At 44.5% G+C, this 16334-nt stretch overlaps 1 pseudogene; it reads left to right on the top strand.

The window, feature by feature from the left end:
• The first annotated feature begins 10623 nt into the window (after nt 1-10623).
• LOC109254767 (negative elongation factor E-like) lies at nt 10624-12302 on the top strand (annotated as a pseudogene).
• Nucleotides 12303-16334: the final 4032 nt, after the last annotated feature.

The raw sequence follows: 16334 nt of genomic DNA, 5'->3' as shown, positions 1-16334 counted from the left end.
CCTTTCCAATGTAGTTCTGGGTTGTGTTCTGCTTTAGGAGCAAACTAATCATAATTGTATGTTATACGCACTCACCAACAAAGACATTCTTTCGAGTACAGGCCAACACAACTATTCAAGCATTAGTGACTGCTGGTTCCCTTCCCATCTGTCTACTGCGGCAAGAGTGAGGATTATGTCCTTGATCCTCCTTAGCCGAGCAGAGACTAAAGACACTTCCAGTCTTTTTGTGTTCTGAAGACAGAAGCAGAAACAGAGAAGCCTAGCCCACCTCTCTCGAGCGGAGGGGATTAGGTGGATGGAAGCAACCTGGGTGCCACCAGAGAGCAGAGGGGAGGTTCCAGAGGCCAAGGGTGAGGGGAAAAGAAAACAACGTTGCAAGTGCGGGCTTGCATCAGTGGGTCTGACTTCGGAGAACATCAGAATCAGCTAGAAGCTTGGTTAAAACCCAAATTGCTGGGTTCCACCGCCAGAGTTTCTGAATTAGAAGATTTGTAGTGGACGTAAGACTTTGAATTTCTAACATGATTCCAGGTGAGGCTGATACAGTCTGGGGACCACCCTCTGAGAAGGACAGAATCGCAGCCATGGGAGGTTGGGGCAGGGCACTGAGGCTCAGCTGTCGCAGTTCACGACAAGCTATAAATCATGAGCCGTACACAAGTGTAGAGTCCCTTCTCTTTCTCACTACTATTCATTGCTTTGGACTGTTTGCCGGCTTGTCACCGTATTAAGCACTCGATGGAAAGAGGTACTGAGTAAGACTTCTTAGTGAAAAAAAAATGTAGGGGCGCCTGGGTGGCTCAGTCGGTTGAGCGTCCGACTTCAGCTCAGGTCATGATCTCACGGTCTGTGAGTTCGAGCCCCACATCGGGCTCTGTGCTGATGGCTCAGAGCCTGGAGCCTGCTTCGGAGTCTGTGTCTCCCTCTCTCTCTGCCCCTCCCCTGCTCATGCTCTGTCTCTGTCTCTCTCTCTCAAAACTAAGTAAACATTAAAAAAAAATTTTTAAAAATGTAAAGGGCAAAAGCACAAATCTTTTTATGGGTTCCAATTTTTTTTTTTTACAAATTCCTGTAACAAATTAGTTTATAGCATAAGGGCCTTTAAAGAGTTTGGAAAGATATGCTATAAAATACAGAGTGGTGAAAAGGTGTGGGCTGGGAGCTTCCCTGAACAGTGAAAAACTATTTTATGTAATGAAAAGAGAAAGTGGGGCACCTGGGTGGCTCAGTTGGTTAAATACAGGACTTCGGCTCAGGTCACCATCTCAAGGTCTGGGGAGTTCGAGCCATGCTTGGGGCTCTGTGCTGACAGCTCGGAGCCTGGAGCCTGCCTCAGATTCTGTCTCTCCCTCTCTCTGTCCGTCCCCTGTTCACGCTCTGTCTCTCTCAAAAATAGATAAACATTAAAAAGACTTAAAAACAAAGAAAAGAGAAAGAAATTACAGCTTTCATAGCTAGAATGATTTCTTTATAAAGTTAAATTGGGTGAGAACACAGGGCAATTTTCTTAATATATTAGGAACTGTGCAAACATTTTCTTGAATTCATAAGCTACAATCAACAAATCTGTTTGCCATAATTGGGTTGTGACTTGCAGGATGAACACCCATCACCTACAGATTTTCCTCCCCGAACAAGCCGGGCAAACCCCTCTCGGAATCTGCATTTTAAATCAAAAGTTGTAAAAGGATCTTTTGTGTTACGGCTTTCCTAAGGCAATAAGAAGGCAATAAAAAAGAATTAGAAGAAAAGACGACTCTGAAATGTAACTTTTAGATTTTTACAATTTAGGAAAATCTTGACAACTCCGGGGCTGAGCTCTGGCCGGCCCAGGGCCGGGCGTGTGCCTCTTCCCGGGATGCCAGCTCTCTCCTCCGCTCCTGCCAACCGCGAAACAGCCCAGGGAATTTTCCATGGAGGTGTCCTGATTGATTTTAAAGGCAGCTACTCTTCTTCTTCTTCTTCTTTTTTTTTTTTCTTCCCCAATTGCAAATCTTAAACAAGAAGGGGCCCGCATTTTCATGTGTCCTGCAAAAATTGCTGTCGGGGCCATTTGAAATAATGGCGAGCCATCAAAATCTGTATGATAGAATTTTTTAAAGAAGTACTAATCAGTGCTGCTGCACTGCAATCCAGGTCATTCTGGTCTTGTTCCACGAGCACAGAGGGTAGTACAAAGGCTGTAATCGGACCGATCCGGATTCGAGGTGCAGTTTTGTCGCCTAGGTTGTCAGTGGGGAGAGCTGTGTTCAGCCTCATCTGGTGTATACTGGGGACAATTCCTGAGTCCAGGTGCTGGCAAAGATACTAAACGAATCTATGATAAGCACACGTCACAGGGGTGCACGCTGCGGAGCTCAATATTTTTTTCCTTTCTTCGAGGTGGGGGAGGGGCAGGAGGAGAGAGAGAGAGAGAGAGAGAGAGAGAGAATGAATCCATGCCCAGCATGGCGCCCGATGCAGGGTCAATCTCACAAACCATGAGATCGTGACCTCAGCAGAAATCGAGAATCGGATGCCTAGCCTACTGAGCCACCCGGGTGCCCCTCAATATATTCTTCTTTTCTTAAAGCTAAAACCAGCTTGCAATCTATACATACTCATCCATTTTATTATTTTGTCTTTGCCTACCAGAAAGACACATTCCTTCCACTGGCGGTCTCTCTCACCTACCCCCCCCCCCCCCCCCGCACGAATTAATAGAAAATCCCCTGTGGTGGGTATGATCAGAGAATCAACCACATTATCATAATGGACTAAAGCATATAGACAGCATGCCCATAAGCTTTGCTGTCTCACCTAGAACCATGCGAAAAGCTGAAAAAAGTCAGAATGATGTTTCTCATATTTACAAGCCACTAAAATGTTCAAAAAGTGCTTCATCATCCAATGAGTTTGGAAAGATTTTTGAAAATGTCACCCTCTATATGATGCCTTGATATAACACACATGTACTTATAAGTAATCATAAATTACTTCTGAAATCAGAAAAAAAAAAGTAAAAATTCACAGGACAAAATACTTTGCTTACCTTACATCCGATGCCCAAAGTCTTGTTCTCTCCCTATATCCTTTACCTATCATCTGGGTCTATATCAAAGACCAAGTAATTTGAAAAACCAAAATAATTTTCACTCAATCAGGAGGGTTCAAATGACATGCAGAAGAAAAAGATTTTGAAGCCCAGTTGAAAAGGAAGATTAGAAATAGGATTTTCACGTTTGTCTTGGTAAATGCAATTGCCACTGACGCCCTGGGACTCTGCCTGTCAATATTCTCCCTTGTGACCAGACGCTAAACAAGGGCAACAAGTTACTGGAAGATATAGACCCTTTTGTTGAAAGTGAGATAAGTGCTTGGCTACCAGGGGTCGTCCACAAGAATGAGAATGTCCTTATTTATTTAGGTGCCAGAAAACCCAAGCCAAGAGGAGGCATGGGTGGTGGGACTGGTCTCAACCTGCTTCTCTGAGACATTTGCCTTCCAGAAAATGGATTACATGTCACCTATGGACCACAGTCCTCCCTAGTCAAGCAGACCCTTCAAAAGTGTCACACTTAACGTCATGTGAGATCAAAAGATCACATTTAAGAACTTTTGAAATGCAGTAATAGCCTCTTGCTCTTCATAAGACATAATTCCATCCCTGTGTGAGTTACAGCACTTAAAATTCTAAGTCACTTGGTGTCTAAAATTCTTAATCCAGGAAATTGAAAAATATAAATTCTAAACCAAACTGAGGCATTTTCTTGAAAATAGTATTTAGCGTTTAAATAGAACATAGACGGGGTTTTGGTCTACCTGAGTGGGAGCTGGGTTTGGAAGATGGTGTCCCATTAGTGCTGAGCATGTAGGTTTTGTTATGAAAGCTCTTTACCACCTATGTGTGTGACTCAAACACGCAGACGTCATAGCTCTCGAGAGCCAGTCTGCACAGTAATCGGGTTAGTTTCTAAACATAGACTCCTCAATACCTTTGTATTAACTCAATTTAAAATAGCACCAAATTTAAAAATACTTAAAGACAAACAAAAAAAGTTGAACTGTGGGGCGCCTGGGCCCCAGTCAGTCAGTTAAGCTCAGTCAGTTAAGCAGCAAACTCTCGATTTGGCTGAGGTCATCATCTCATGGTTCTAGCCCCACGTGGGGCTCCATGCTGGTAGTGCGAAGACTGCTAAGGTTTCTCCCTCTCTCCCTCCCTTTCTCTCTCTTGTCCTCCCCTGCTCACGCTCTCTCTCTCTCTCAAAATAAATAAATAAACTTAAAAAAATTGAGCTGAACATTGGCAGGAAGCCCACCTTGGCCCTTTCCTATAAATGAGCCCATTTAACCCAGTGAAGGACCAAAGTACCAACCCTTATCACTTACAAAAGGAAAGAGAAAAATGTAAACTTGTATTTAATAAGGTGCCAAGTTTTACTTACTCTCTTTTCCATAACAAACAAAAATATGAAAATAAAGAAGAAATAAAACAATTACCTGGGCTTTTGGATCCAGCAACCATAGATTCCAGCAAACAGAGAATGGGATCCAAACCCCAATTTAATTCACCTAATTCACCCATGGAGGGCATCAGAAAAAAAAAAAGAAAACCTCAGTAAGCTGTATCAAAACGCCCACATTGTTCTTCTTGGCCTTTTTATATCTAGTAATCACAAGACTATATTTGGTCAGGTAATAGATAAACACTCAGAAGACTACGAGGAAGGTAAGAGATGATGTTTCTGGTGTTCTGTTTAATTTTTTCCTATTACAAATAACTTTTTCCTAAATATATGTAAGGAGAACCCAAGAAGCTGACTTGTCTACCACAGAAACACCATGGCCAATTCATTAGCCACATTAAATACTCGGTTCCCCAGTGGGCTATTCATGCCTCAGCACACGCAGAAAGGGTGGGAAGGATCGATGGGTCTTACAAATTCAGAAAGTGCCTATTTGGGGATTGTGTAGACTCTCAAATAATTCTGACCAAACCTCAGCCTCTCTAAGAATATATGGTGTGGCTGTGGCTCTAGGCTGAGTCTTGATGAAGGAGGCAAAATTAATATGGGAGAATTTGGGGCCCACTGGCTTAACTCCAAGGGAAACATAATATTAGTGGATAAGCGATCAGGCCTTTGCATCGCCTCCATGCAAATATCCCACCCTCTTTCAGCCACGATGAAAGATGGCAGAAAAGTCACCAAACAGAGCTTTGGCTTTCTGTCTTTGTAATACAGCAAATCTATATTTCTATCTTTCTAATCTAGCACAATAGAGTAACTTAAACAAAAATGCTGTCTTAGCACGTGGTACTCAAGGCAACGTCCGTACATGTTAAGATATGAACTCAAACCTGTAAGCTTTTGTTGATTCCCTCAATAAATAAATAATTTGTTCTGTTTTATATTTTTGCATACTCCAGAAATACGGAACAATTTCTAGTTTCCCGAGCCAACTACATTTTTATACGTACTGTGCCTATCTGTCTACCTAACTCCCACATATTCTTAGAATGTCATTCAACTGCTACCTCCCCTAAGAAGCCTCCCTGACTTTCCCAGACCTACTTCGAGTTTCTTATCTCTATTTCACTGCACGTCATACATAATTTGTGCTACAGTTGTTTGCCTATGTGCCTAGCTCCTCACTGGACTATGAATTCTAAATGTAAATGCAGAGTCAGGGATCACGCTTTTACCCCCCCAGTGCCTTGCACAATCCCAGGACCTAAAAGATAAACAGAACATTTTCATTGAATGAATGACCCAAAGTAGACACGACCTAGCCGGTTGTGGGGATAACTTCACGTCTCACTGTAAACATTTAAAGGTATCATAAAGCACCTCAAAGCTGAAACAATGCGTTGCATTGTGTATCTTCGCACACTCAGATAGTCCTTCCTCGGCAGCAGTTAGGCAAAGCGTCACTACATTAATGCATTTTTCAAATCCTTATGCTCCGGCCACTGGTTCCACCGCTCCCCAGAGAAAAGTTAAAGGCGCGATTAAAACAGCAATACCAGTGATTCTAACAAAAACCATATTTCCAACTTTGTGAAACTTCTTTGTCTCGGTGTTTCTGTCTTTCTCTCTCTCCGCGCGTCTCTCTCTCCCTTTTTTCTCTCCCCTGTATGTTGAGGAGGGGGACATAGATGGGATTTTCCTATGGTGTGGTGTGTGCTTTCGATGTTTCTTGTAGGTTGCCTTCCTGATTTCTTGTGGTCTTGGAAACCACCCTTCAGAGTGACTCAGCCACCACTCAATGCTCTGGGTTGTTTAAGGCCCTTTCATACCCTTAACAGCTCTACCAATAAGGCAGTTGCCTATTATCTGTGTCTAATTGTGATCAGTCACTATGTCAAAGAAGAAAAATGGTGATTCATTTCGGATGGATCTTTATTTACGCATTGATTTATGTTACTGTCTACATTTACGATGTGTATGCGTGCTCTGTGCGTGTGAGAGAGAGAGAGACAGACAGAACACCCCCCCCCCCAACACACACACACACAGAAGCAACATGATTGTGTACAGTCCTCCAGGCTGGCAGCCTTGATGCAATGTTCAGCCTTTGAAAATCCCTATTTGGAACATTAGAAACATCTGGAGAAACCACATTTCCATGTTGAAATAAAGATAAGTTGTCATTTCTGCTACTCATTTTGAATTTATCCCACAGCCCGATGAGAGAATTTTGCCCAGAGCAAGTTATAGAGTATGTAACTAAAAAAGAAAAAAAAAAAAACAGAAAAAGGAAAAAGAAAGAGGAAAAAAAAACACCAGCAGTCAGGAAACTGATTTTACAGCATTCTACCAGGGGTTTCCTTAAGTACCCTTCCAAATATGCTTGCCCCAGCCCAGTGAGGGGGCTCCTGGGAGATCTTGAGCTGTGGACAGTAGGGGCCAAATACGGCCACGGGACCCTAACCAGGCCCATTTATCAGCCTCTATTGTTTTTTCACCTACTAAATCTAAGTAATAATTTAGACTTGTGCTTAATAATGCATGTATTTGATCTGGAAATTTAGGAAAACGCAGTATAAATATAAGGTCACAAGCTGATATTCAAGAATCATTTTTTTTTTTCTATTTCAAATTGGATTGCTCGTCTTCTTGGGCCTGTGATCAAAAATCACAATTTCTAATGGGCCTCCCTTATCTACACACACAGTGCTGCAGTTTTGTAGAAGTCCATGGAACAAGCCCATGGAATGCAGTGTCCTTATCCTGCAGGCGACTATTGTGGTGAATTCAGGGACTTACAGCCTCTGCCCAGGACAGCCTGGTGCTCCGCTGAGAGTGTCCAGCTAATGAACTACATGAGGAATTTATACATAAATCAACAGAACTGCCCTCATCTTTCTTTCCTTCTGTTGAGCCACCACAGTGATCTCCCACTAAGAGGAGTCCTTTCATTTGCTCATGGTTCTAACGCACTTGTGGGAAAAAATATCAGACATTTTTGGCTTTTGGATTTCATACTCAAGTTTGAATATGTGGTTTCATTCCAAAAATACCATAAGAAAGTCTGAGGAGTAGCAAAGCCAGGGGGAAAAAATAGCTGACATTGAGATTCAGTCTTGAGCATCCACAAATATTTCTAGAATCTTTTTTTTTTTTTTTTTTTTTTTTTGGTCAAGGAGACCTTTCTTCAAAGAAAACCTTAGTCACTGAAAAGCCAGATATATAAAAGAAATGAGTAAGAAAGACTCTTCTTGAAACAGGCCTGAATTCTGCCTCTTTGCTTCTTTTCAAACTTCCTCCAAGGCACTCATTGAGCAAGTTTGAAAATCAGTGCCTGGCTCCGGTTTCCAAACTGTGCTCCAGAAAATATGAATCTTTTCAGATGTTTCCCAAAGATTTTTTTGGTCAGAATTCTGTCACATGGTGTATACTAACCCCCCCCACCCCACCCCCCACCCCGCCACAAGCAGTCTCAAAGTTTACTTTAACATAGGAAGACTCCAGGGAGATCTTACACTAACGGATTTAACACCACATGGAATCTTTAGGTCAAGGGCATTGTCATATATTCTAGACTGCCAGCCCCCGGCGTTTCCCCTCATTCCCTTGAAACACACTCACTGGGGGAAGACCCTTGGGGAGAATATCCACATGACTGATTTGACTACTTTCTGCAGGGTGACAGTGCTGAGTAGGGCCTGGCATGGTGGAGAGGCACAAATTCAGTGGGGCCCATGAGAGGGAAGTGGAGAATGTAAAGAAGAAAGGGACCAGCATTTATTGGGTCAAGTTTCCAAAAATGATGTCAAGTGGAATAAATTCCATATCCTCTCTCTGTTTCTCTCTGTGTAGACCAAAAATTCAATGGAGAACCCTCTCCTGACATTCTTCCATTTCTTCCAGGAGCCCTCAGCGACGTCTTTGAAAACCCTAAGGCATAGAGGCAAAGCATATCAACCAAATGAGGGGTGTCTGCCTCTCTGAAAAAAAAATTCTCAAATGAATTTAAATATTCATCTATTAGTCTAATTCTAGCTCTATAATGGCTTTGATTTCCTTACAAATATATACACTCAAGTAATTTCTGAGAAATGACACAAAGAACAAAGAGTGAAAAAAATCAAAAAACTCTAGAGAGATTTGTCATATGGCTCACACAGATCGTGCTAAATCCATGAATATAAATTTTACAAAATGATACTCGTTATCCTGCATGTCAAAATAGATTAACAACCGTTTTTTTTCTTCTTGTGAGTTTTCATTTCCTTTTTCTTTTCTTTCTTTCTTTCTTTCTTTTTTTTTTTTTTTTTTTTTTTTTGGAATGGATGAAATGCATTGGGTAAACAGGTAAACCAAAAAATCATTCTGAGCCATGACCTCAGCCATCAGCTGTCCCCACATTTTCTAACATCCTGAAATTTTCCATTCGACTTGGGTGGCTGATCTCACATTTTTTCCTGGACTACTGTACCCTGTGGAGTTTGGGACACCACCAAAGGCAGGGGGTGAGCCCGACACCTGCCTGTGGTCTCCTGGCTCCTGCTCCGTGGAGCACAGAGTGGTGGGGAGGATTCGCCTGAAGGCCACGTTGCCCTCCCACACAAGCTGGAGAAGGATGCTGGAGGATGAGAAAATTATCTCTAGGAAACATTTTAAAGAAAAACTAATTATGTCCCAAAGCTTTGCCTCAGATACAAACGGAGAAGGTTTAGTTAACCCTTACATTTTCCCATCAGATTGGTGAATATTTGGATTTGCTTGAGAAATATTTTCTTACCTTGTTAAAACAGATCTGCGCCAGAGACAAACATGTTAAAAATCCTAATTGTAAAAGCAAAACAAACAAACAGACAAACAAAAAAACGCTCCGTGGGAGGTTTTACCATCATAGTTTGAGACTTCAGTATAATGGAGAGTTTTTGACACCTGCTGAATGTTCATCCCATCTGGGAGATATGTCTCTAAATCTAAATTTTGATTTGAGAAAAGGGCTCAGAAATGAATGATACATACACAACCACTCCCAGTTATTACTTGAAAGAAATAAAATCTGTTTTCTGAAGATTCCTATTGCTATCAGTATTTTTTACAGGACTGTTGTTTTTGCACAGTAATGTAGTTCTTTTTTTGTGGGGGTGGGGGGGGGAATTATTAGTTATGAAACAGAACTGACTATCCCGCCAAAGACCTATATAAACAGAACAGGGGGCTTGGGGGTTTGGCAATCTCTGTGTGTAACCCTTAACCTTCAAAGGTGCCTCCATGTTAACGTGGAAACCCTGCTGATCTGAGACAGCCAGCGCCTTACGAGCATTTTTTTATTAGGAGGAGCAAAGCTAACTTCATGAGAAATCTATGATCGTTATCACCATATCCCTTCTTCTTATCTCCATTCTAATTCTGAGAAAAAATTTCAGGGATTTCCTGAAATTTTCGACTAGCATAATTCCGAGCAGGTATTAGAAGTTTGGAGGTTGTCCTCCATTCTGCTGATAGCCTTGAACGTGAGCTCCCTGTAAAGTGCTGATAATAAGCAACGGCACAGAGCCATACCAAAGTGCTTCAACAGACTGTTTTCACATGTCATGTTTCCACACAGTCACATGTGACACGGATTAAATCATAACCCCCCCCCCAAAGCAGTAATACTGTCAAAGCTCAAGATAATACAACAACTGAACTTCTGTCTCTGCAAATCATTAAAAAGGAAGTTGTGCTATACTTTCATTTTCTATAAAAACAGACCACCGTGTCCATCCTGACATCATGTTCACCCTACGTTTAACATATTATTCACCTAATGGGAAAAATCTCAACTCAGGTATACTTTTGTTCTTTATAACATGTATTTTTTTCCATACAAATACTCTAAAGGTTATACTTAGTGATGATCTTTCTTTGTATACAGTTACCAAAAGATAGGTTTTTTTTCCCACTTAATTTTGAATTATATATCTTGATGCACAAGTAGCTTAAAACCTCTCCATGGACAAAAAAAAAAAAAAAAAAAAAAAAGAAAAGGATGATGAAATTATAAAATGTCAACACATTTGCAAATATTAAATGACTCTTCACACCATACCTCATGCAAAAGAATTTCTCCAATAATAATACCCAAGTCTCCAGCGATTTCCCTGGCCTTAGATTCTGCAGTCTAATTTGAATCTGTACTATGCATTACGCTGGCCATTTTCTTCTCTACAATGATGACTGGAAACCGTCAGAAGAGCAAGCTTCCTTTTCTATATTGCTTTACTCTGGGTGGTGTGGAAATCGAAGGGTAGTGGCGCCTTTGGCATCTCCAAGACTGCGGAGGCCTTTGCCACTACATGTCACCGGAAGATCCTTAAGATTCAGGAGCTCCTGGCCCACGCGGGCACTGCCCGAGCCCACGGGACCCCTGGTACAGTCCCCTGGGGAGCCACCAGGTTGGTGATACCCCCAGCTGAGCAAGGAGGGGGCAGCTCTGCAGAACAAATTCAGCAAATTCAAGAGGAAGAAAAAGGCATCGCTGGCTCTGACAAAGCCAAGTAGCAGCAGCACAGCCAGTCGAGGTGGTGTCCCAGGCTCACTGTCCGAGCAGCGTGGTGGACAGGGCCACCGCAGCAGAACCAGCAAAGCGGCTGCTGAAGTTGGGAGCTGGCAGCTCAAGAACCCGGGCTTCTGGCACTCTCAAACCCTCGAGGGAAGTTAAAGGACCCTGAGAAGGGGCCAGTGCCCACTTACCAGCTGTTCCAAAGTTGCATATCTGCAACAATGATCTGCAGGAGTCATGCACACACCCACAGAAGAAACCTCTGTGTGAGTTCTGTGTCTTCCAGTGACTGGGTTTGGGAACTGGGGCCAAATGGGGAAGAGGCACAGGGCCCAAGGGCTGGTGAAGTCCCCCTTGAAGCTTTGACTGGGGTTCTGAAAAGTGTGGTGGGGCCGCTCCTCAGCCTCCCAACCTCGAAGCCTCAGCCAGGACCCTAGTCGTGAATGGAACCGGGACAGAGACTGCGATGGGGACAGTGGCCATGATCTGGACAGGAACTGTAATAGGGACAGTGACCATGATCTGGAGAGGGGCCACAATGGGGACAGGGACCTCAATCTGGACAGGGACCATGATGGGGACAGGAACCATGGTCCAGACAGGGACTGCGATAGGGACAGGGACCATTATCGGGACAGAAAGCATGATGGGGACAGTGACCATGATCTGGAGATGAACCACAATGAGGACAGGGAACGTGATCCAGACAGGGACTGCGATAGGGACAGTGACCATTATGGGGACAGGAAGCACGATGGGGACAGTGACCATGATCTGGAGATTAACCACATTGGGGACAGGGACCGTGATCCAGACAGGGACTGCAATAGGGATAGATACCTCGATCCAGACAAGAATTGCGATGGGGTCAGGGACTTTGATCCAGACAGGGACCATGAATGCAAGGGTCCTTTCCCCAGGTGGGACTCATTTCCTGAACACAGAGCCCCTCAGAAGGGGAATACTCTGTGTGTACAGAGAGGACATGATGCCCACCCTCTTCTGTGGGACCTTCTCTGCCTCTGGAAACACCATTGGCCTCTCCCGGACTCATCCAGAAACTGTGCCTTCCTTATCTAGGAAAAGGTGGAGCCAGCAGATCAGGCGGTTGCTGGGCTCAATGGGCCCAGCGGGAGTCGGTACAGCTCAAAGTCAGCATTGCAGGCAAACGGCCGGTGCTGGAATCTGCCACTGGTAAGTCTGTCTGGGGCTGCCCCGCTGTCCGGAACAGCCTTAAGGGTTGCCACTAGGACAAGATGGTCAGGATTGTCTACAGTGATGGCGGCTCCGAGGAAAACCTTGTGGACGGCTTCTAGGGAATTCAGCTGGATTCTGTGTGCCTCATCTGTGCCAACACTGGTCTCAGTAAAACACTGAGATGCAAGCTCAAAAAAAAAAAAAAAAAAAAAAAAATTAAAAAGATACGGGGAGCTCTTTCTTTCCTCCCAGTTTTACTGAAAAATAATTGACACGCATCACTGTATATGGTTAAGACTTACAGCTTGAGGTGAGCGTTTACTTTACATATATGGTGAAATCGTCATCACGGTAGGTTCAGCTAACATCTGTCTTCTCATGTGGACACAATAAAAAGAAAAGAAAAGAGAAAAATTCTCCTTATGATGAAAAGTCTTAGGATTTACCCCCTTAACAACTTTCCTATATACCATACAGCAGTGCTAGCCGTGGTCCTCACACTCTCTATTACATCCCCAGTACTTACTTTTCTTCTAACGGGAAGTTGGTGCCTTTGACCACCTTATTCTGATTCCCCCTCTCCCCGTCTCCTGACTCTGGTAACCACAAGTCTGATCTCTTTTCCTGAGTTTGGGGTTTTGTTTCGTTTTGCTTTTGTTTTTCGATTCCATGTATACATGAGATCCTAAAGCATCTTTCTCTGTCTGACTTATTTCATTCAGCATAGTGTCTTCAAGGTCCATCCATGTTGCCGCAAATGGTAAGATTTCCACATTTTGTGATGGCTCTCTTCCATTCTGTAGATAGGGAGAGATGCCACAGCTTCTTTACCCATGCATAAATTGATGGACACTGGTTCCTTGTCTTGGCTGTTGGAAACGCTACAGTGATCATAAGGTGAAGATATTTTGTTGGAGTCGTGTGTTTCTTTCCTTTGCATATATTCCCAAAAGTGAGAAAGAAACCCATGGACAGAATGAACTCTGCTACTGATTCTACTGACACCATTTTACATCAAATCACCCCCAGGATCCAACCAAGGATCTTTTTAAAGTCTACAGAAGCAAACAACCTTGAAAATGATCCGGAATGCAGTGTTCAGACTAGGGTTTTTGTCCCCACAAGAGATGATAGAACATGGCTGCAGCTCCTATTTTAATGTTTGGAGAGGTCTCCATACCGTTTTCCATAGTTGAACCAATTTCCACGCCCACTGTTAGGATGACCATCCTCAAAAAGACAAGAGAGAGCGCATGCTGGCAAGGACGTTCCTAACTTCCAACGCCTGCCGACTGGGGCATGACTGACCAGCACGTGCCACTGTGACCGGTGAGTGGAACCGATTCAATTATCCACTGTGTGACCAGTGGTGGTCATCCCCCACCGTGCGGCCCTAGAGGGGCCCCACTTACAATGACCATGTTGTTTGCCGGGAACTTCTTTCACTCCCGCTAGGAGGGCTACCCGTGGACAGAAAGAGCCCTGCTACTGATCCTGCTGACACCATTTTGCATTAAATGACCCCAATGGTCTAACAGAAGACCTTTTTCAAGTCTCCAGAAGCAAACGACCTTGAAAATGATTCGGAAGGTAGTGTTTTGTCCCCACCAGAGATGCTGGAACCTGGCTGCAGCACCCTGGCAGACGGTGATGGGTGAGCTTCCACGGTGGGCCCCACGCCTGAAACAGCAAAGGCCTAACTGTATACGTGATATGCTAATCTGTTTGCATGAAGTGAGTCGCTTATTCTCCAGCCCGACATTTTGCATTACCAAATATAGCCCTGTGCTTCATCTAGAAATGATAGAGTAACCTGCCTCGAAGGGGAAAAGATCTCTGACCAACTCCCTGCTCCCTCCCGCCAGCCCCCTACAGGGATGGTTCCTCCCCTTAGAACCAGTGGAAGCTTTCCTGTTTGTGAGCTTCCAAGCCACCCGTCTGTGTTCTTGCGTGCTCACCCACACACCGACTCACAGCATCTTAACTTCAGGGGCTGTAGCCGGGAAGCGGGCCACATCCACGACTCGGCACCAACAGGACATTCAACACAGGTGGGTGCCAATTCATTCAGCCACAAATTATAAGCAGAGTAATCAAACCTTACCCCGCCCCACCCCAGATGCACACACTCCAGATTTATGCGACTGAAAGCAATTTCTACAAACCCTCAGAACTCTTCAAGTTAAGTTTGCATGAACGCTGCATGTGGTCTTTTTCCGAGGGACTTTTTACGGTGAAAACAGTGGCGGCTACCTCCCCATGATGGGCTCATTTAAGAACAGAGGCACAGGACAGAGCACAGCAGTGGTCAGAATGGGGCAGAGTGCCCACTTACCCACTCGAGGAAGTGACTGGGTCGCTTCTAGCAGGACGTGCGTGTGGTATCTGTGCGAGGGTGGGAGGGCGGGTTTATATGCCGCGTACTGATAAAGTATGTCAGCCTGTGCAATTACAGACTATAAAGTAAGGCAGAAGCCAAATGTGTCTTCGGAACCATGTTTTCCACTCATGTATTCACTCGTGTGTCTATTCGGACACTTATTCAGCAAATACGTGTGAAGGGAGGGGCTACCTCAAAATAAAGAAGTAATAAATGTGCTAATTTTCAAACGTGGTTCAAAGCACTTTAATAAAATGACTTGCTTTATTCTCACGAAAATCCTCAGAGGTGGAGCTGGTATTATGTCCATTATACAGATGGGTAAACTGAATGCTGACTGAGTCACTTGCCAGGCCACGGAGCTAAAACAAGTAAAAATAGCAGAGGGAGAGCCCCACTCCCTGCACCTCAGACTCCCTCCCCATGTGGCCGGCTGGCCAGCAGGACCTTGGAAGAACCAGCACCGAAATCGGGCCAGCCCTTCCTTCCCACCTGCTATTGTGAGTGCCAAGGGGCAAAGGTGTGGCCCCCACCCAGAGTCTCCCCCTTTGACCTCCTTTCCCCAGGGTTACGCCGTAACCCAGGAGATATTTTGGGGAAAACATATGGGAGGTTATAATTCTGTAGGCACAAACTAACAATATTTATTTCTCTTCGACGGAAAACCAAGAGTAAAGCTTTCTGTTGCCCCACGACAGGCAGGACAGAGCAGGGCTCTTCTTGGCCATGGCAGCCCCTGGCCAGGTGTGAAGCTGTGATCTACCAAAAAGGAGCGTGTGCCCCCCAGAAAGACCTGAGACAACGCGGTCCTAAGCCTTCTGGGGAAAACCAGCCATCGGAGAGAAGGCCGGGGGCGGAGATGTGCCAACACGCAGACATGCCCTCCGGACAGTTGGGCACCTGTCGTTCTGCCTGACAGGAGAAGAGCAGGGCCCACGCCCTAAGACTCGTCTGAACGCCAGACCAAGGCCAGATAGGAAGAGGGGTAACACCATCAGAGTCTGCTGGAAAAGATCCTTCTGGTCTGCTGAAAGCTTCCTCATGACCACTACATGGAGGCCCATCCTGACTTTAACGGTGCCACTAAATGCTTCGTACAGCTCCTCAACGGCTCCCGATCGCTTAGGCCGAGGAGCGGGACACTGTGCCCTGCCGGACAGACACTACACACTCACCTAGTACCCCCTCCCACGTGAACACAAGACCCTCCTCTGTGCCTCAGGTCACGCCATCTCCTACCTGGCCCGCCCCGTCCGTAAGCCCCGATTCACCTCCAGGACCCAGCTCAGGGGGCACCACCTGCCCCTTGCCTCCAGGGCTGGTCACATCCTTCTCACTCCTTCCTGTTGCTAAGTGTTATCCTCCTGGATAAGGGTGTACTTGACAGGAAGGTCCAATTCAAGGCTCAAAGGAGTTTCATTGCCCGTGATTATGAACGATCAATCTGGTAGTCCAGTGTTTTGGTTTTTTTTACAAAACGGGCTTTGTTGATCCCTCGCAGATGTGAGTTCTAGAACCCTGCAACGTATTTCACTCTTAATTATAATCTAGACGTGTATCTTATCGGTTACAAAAACGTCTCTGTCAAAGTGAAATTTTGACTTGATATACTCCTAGGATAAAAATATAGCTTCTTAAATAAATTATTCTCAAATTAGTTTTTTAAATAATTAGGCCCTGGTGCCTGGGGGATCTGCAAACCATGGGTTGCTCACATTTTTCCTTTAAAAGGAAAAACTTGGATATTATCCAAGGTTTGAAAAATACTGAA

Source organism: Panthera pardus, unplaced genomic scaffold (genome assembly GCF_024362965.1).
Source record: "Panthera pardus isolate Hobbes unplaced genomic scaffold, ASM2436296v1 HiC_scaffold_7, whole genome shotgun sequence".
Taxonomy (NCBI): domain Eukaryota; kingdom Metazoa; phylum Chordata; class Mammalia; order Carnivora; family Felidae; genus Panthera; species Panthera pardus.
The sequence above is the reverse complement of the archived record's forward strand: the minus strand, read 5'-3'. Positions and strand labels throughout refer to the sequence as shown.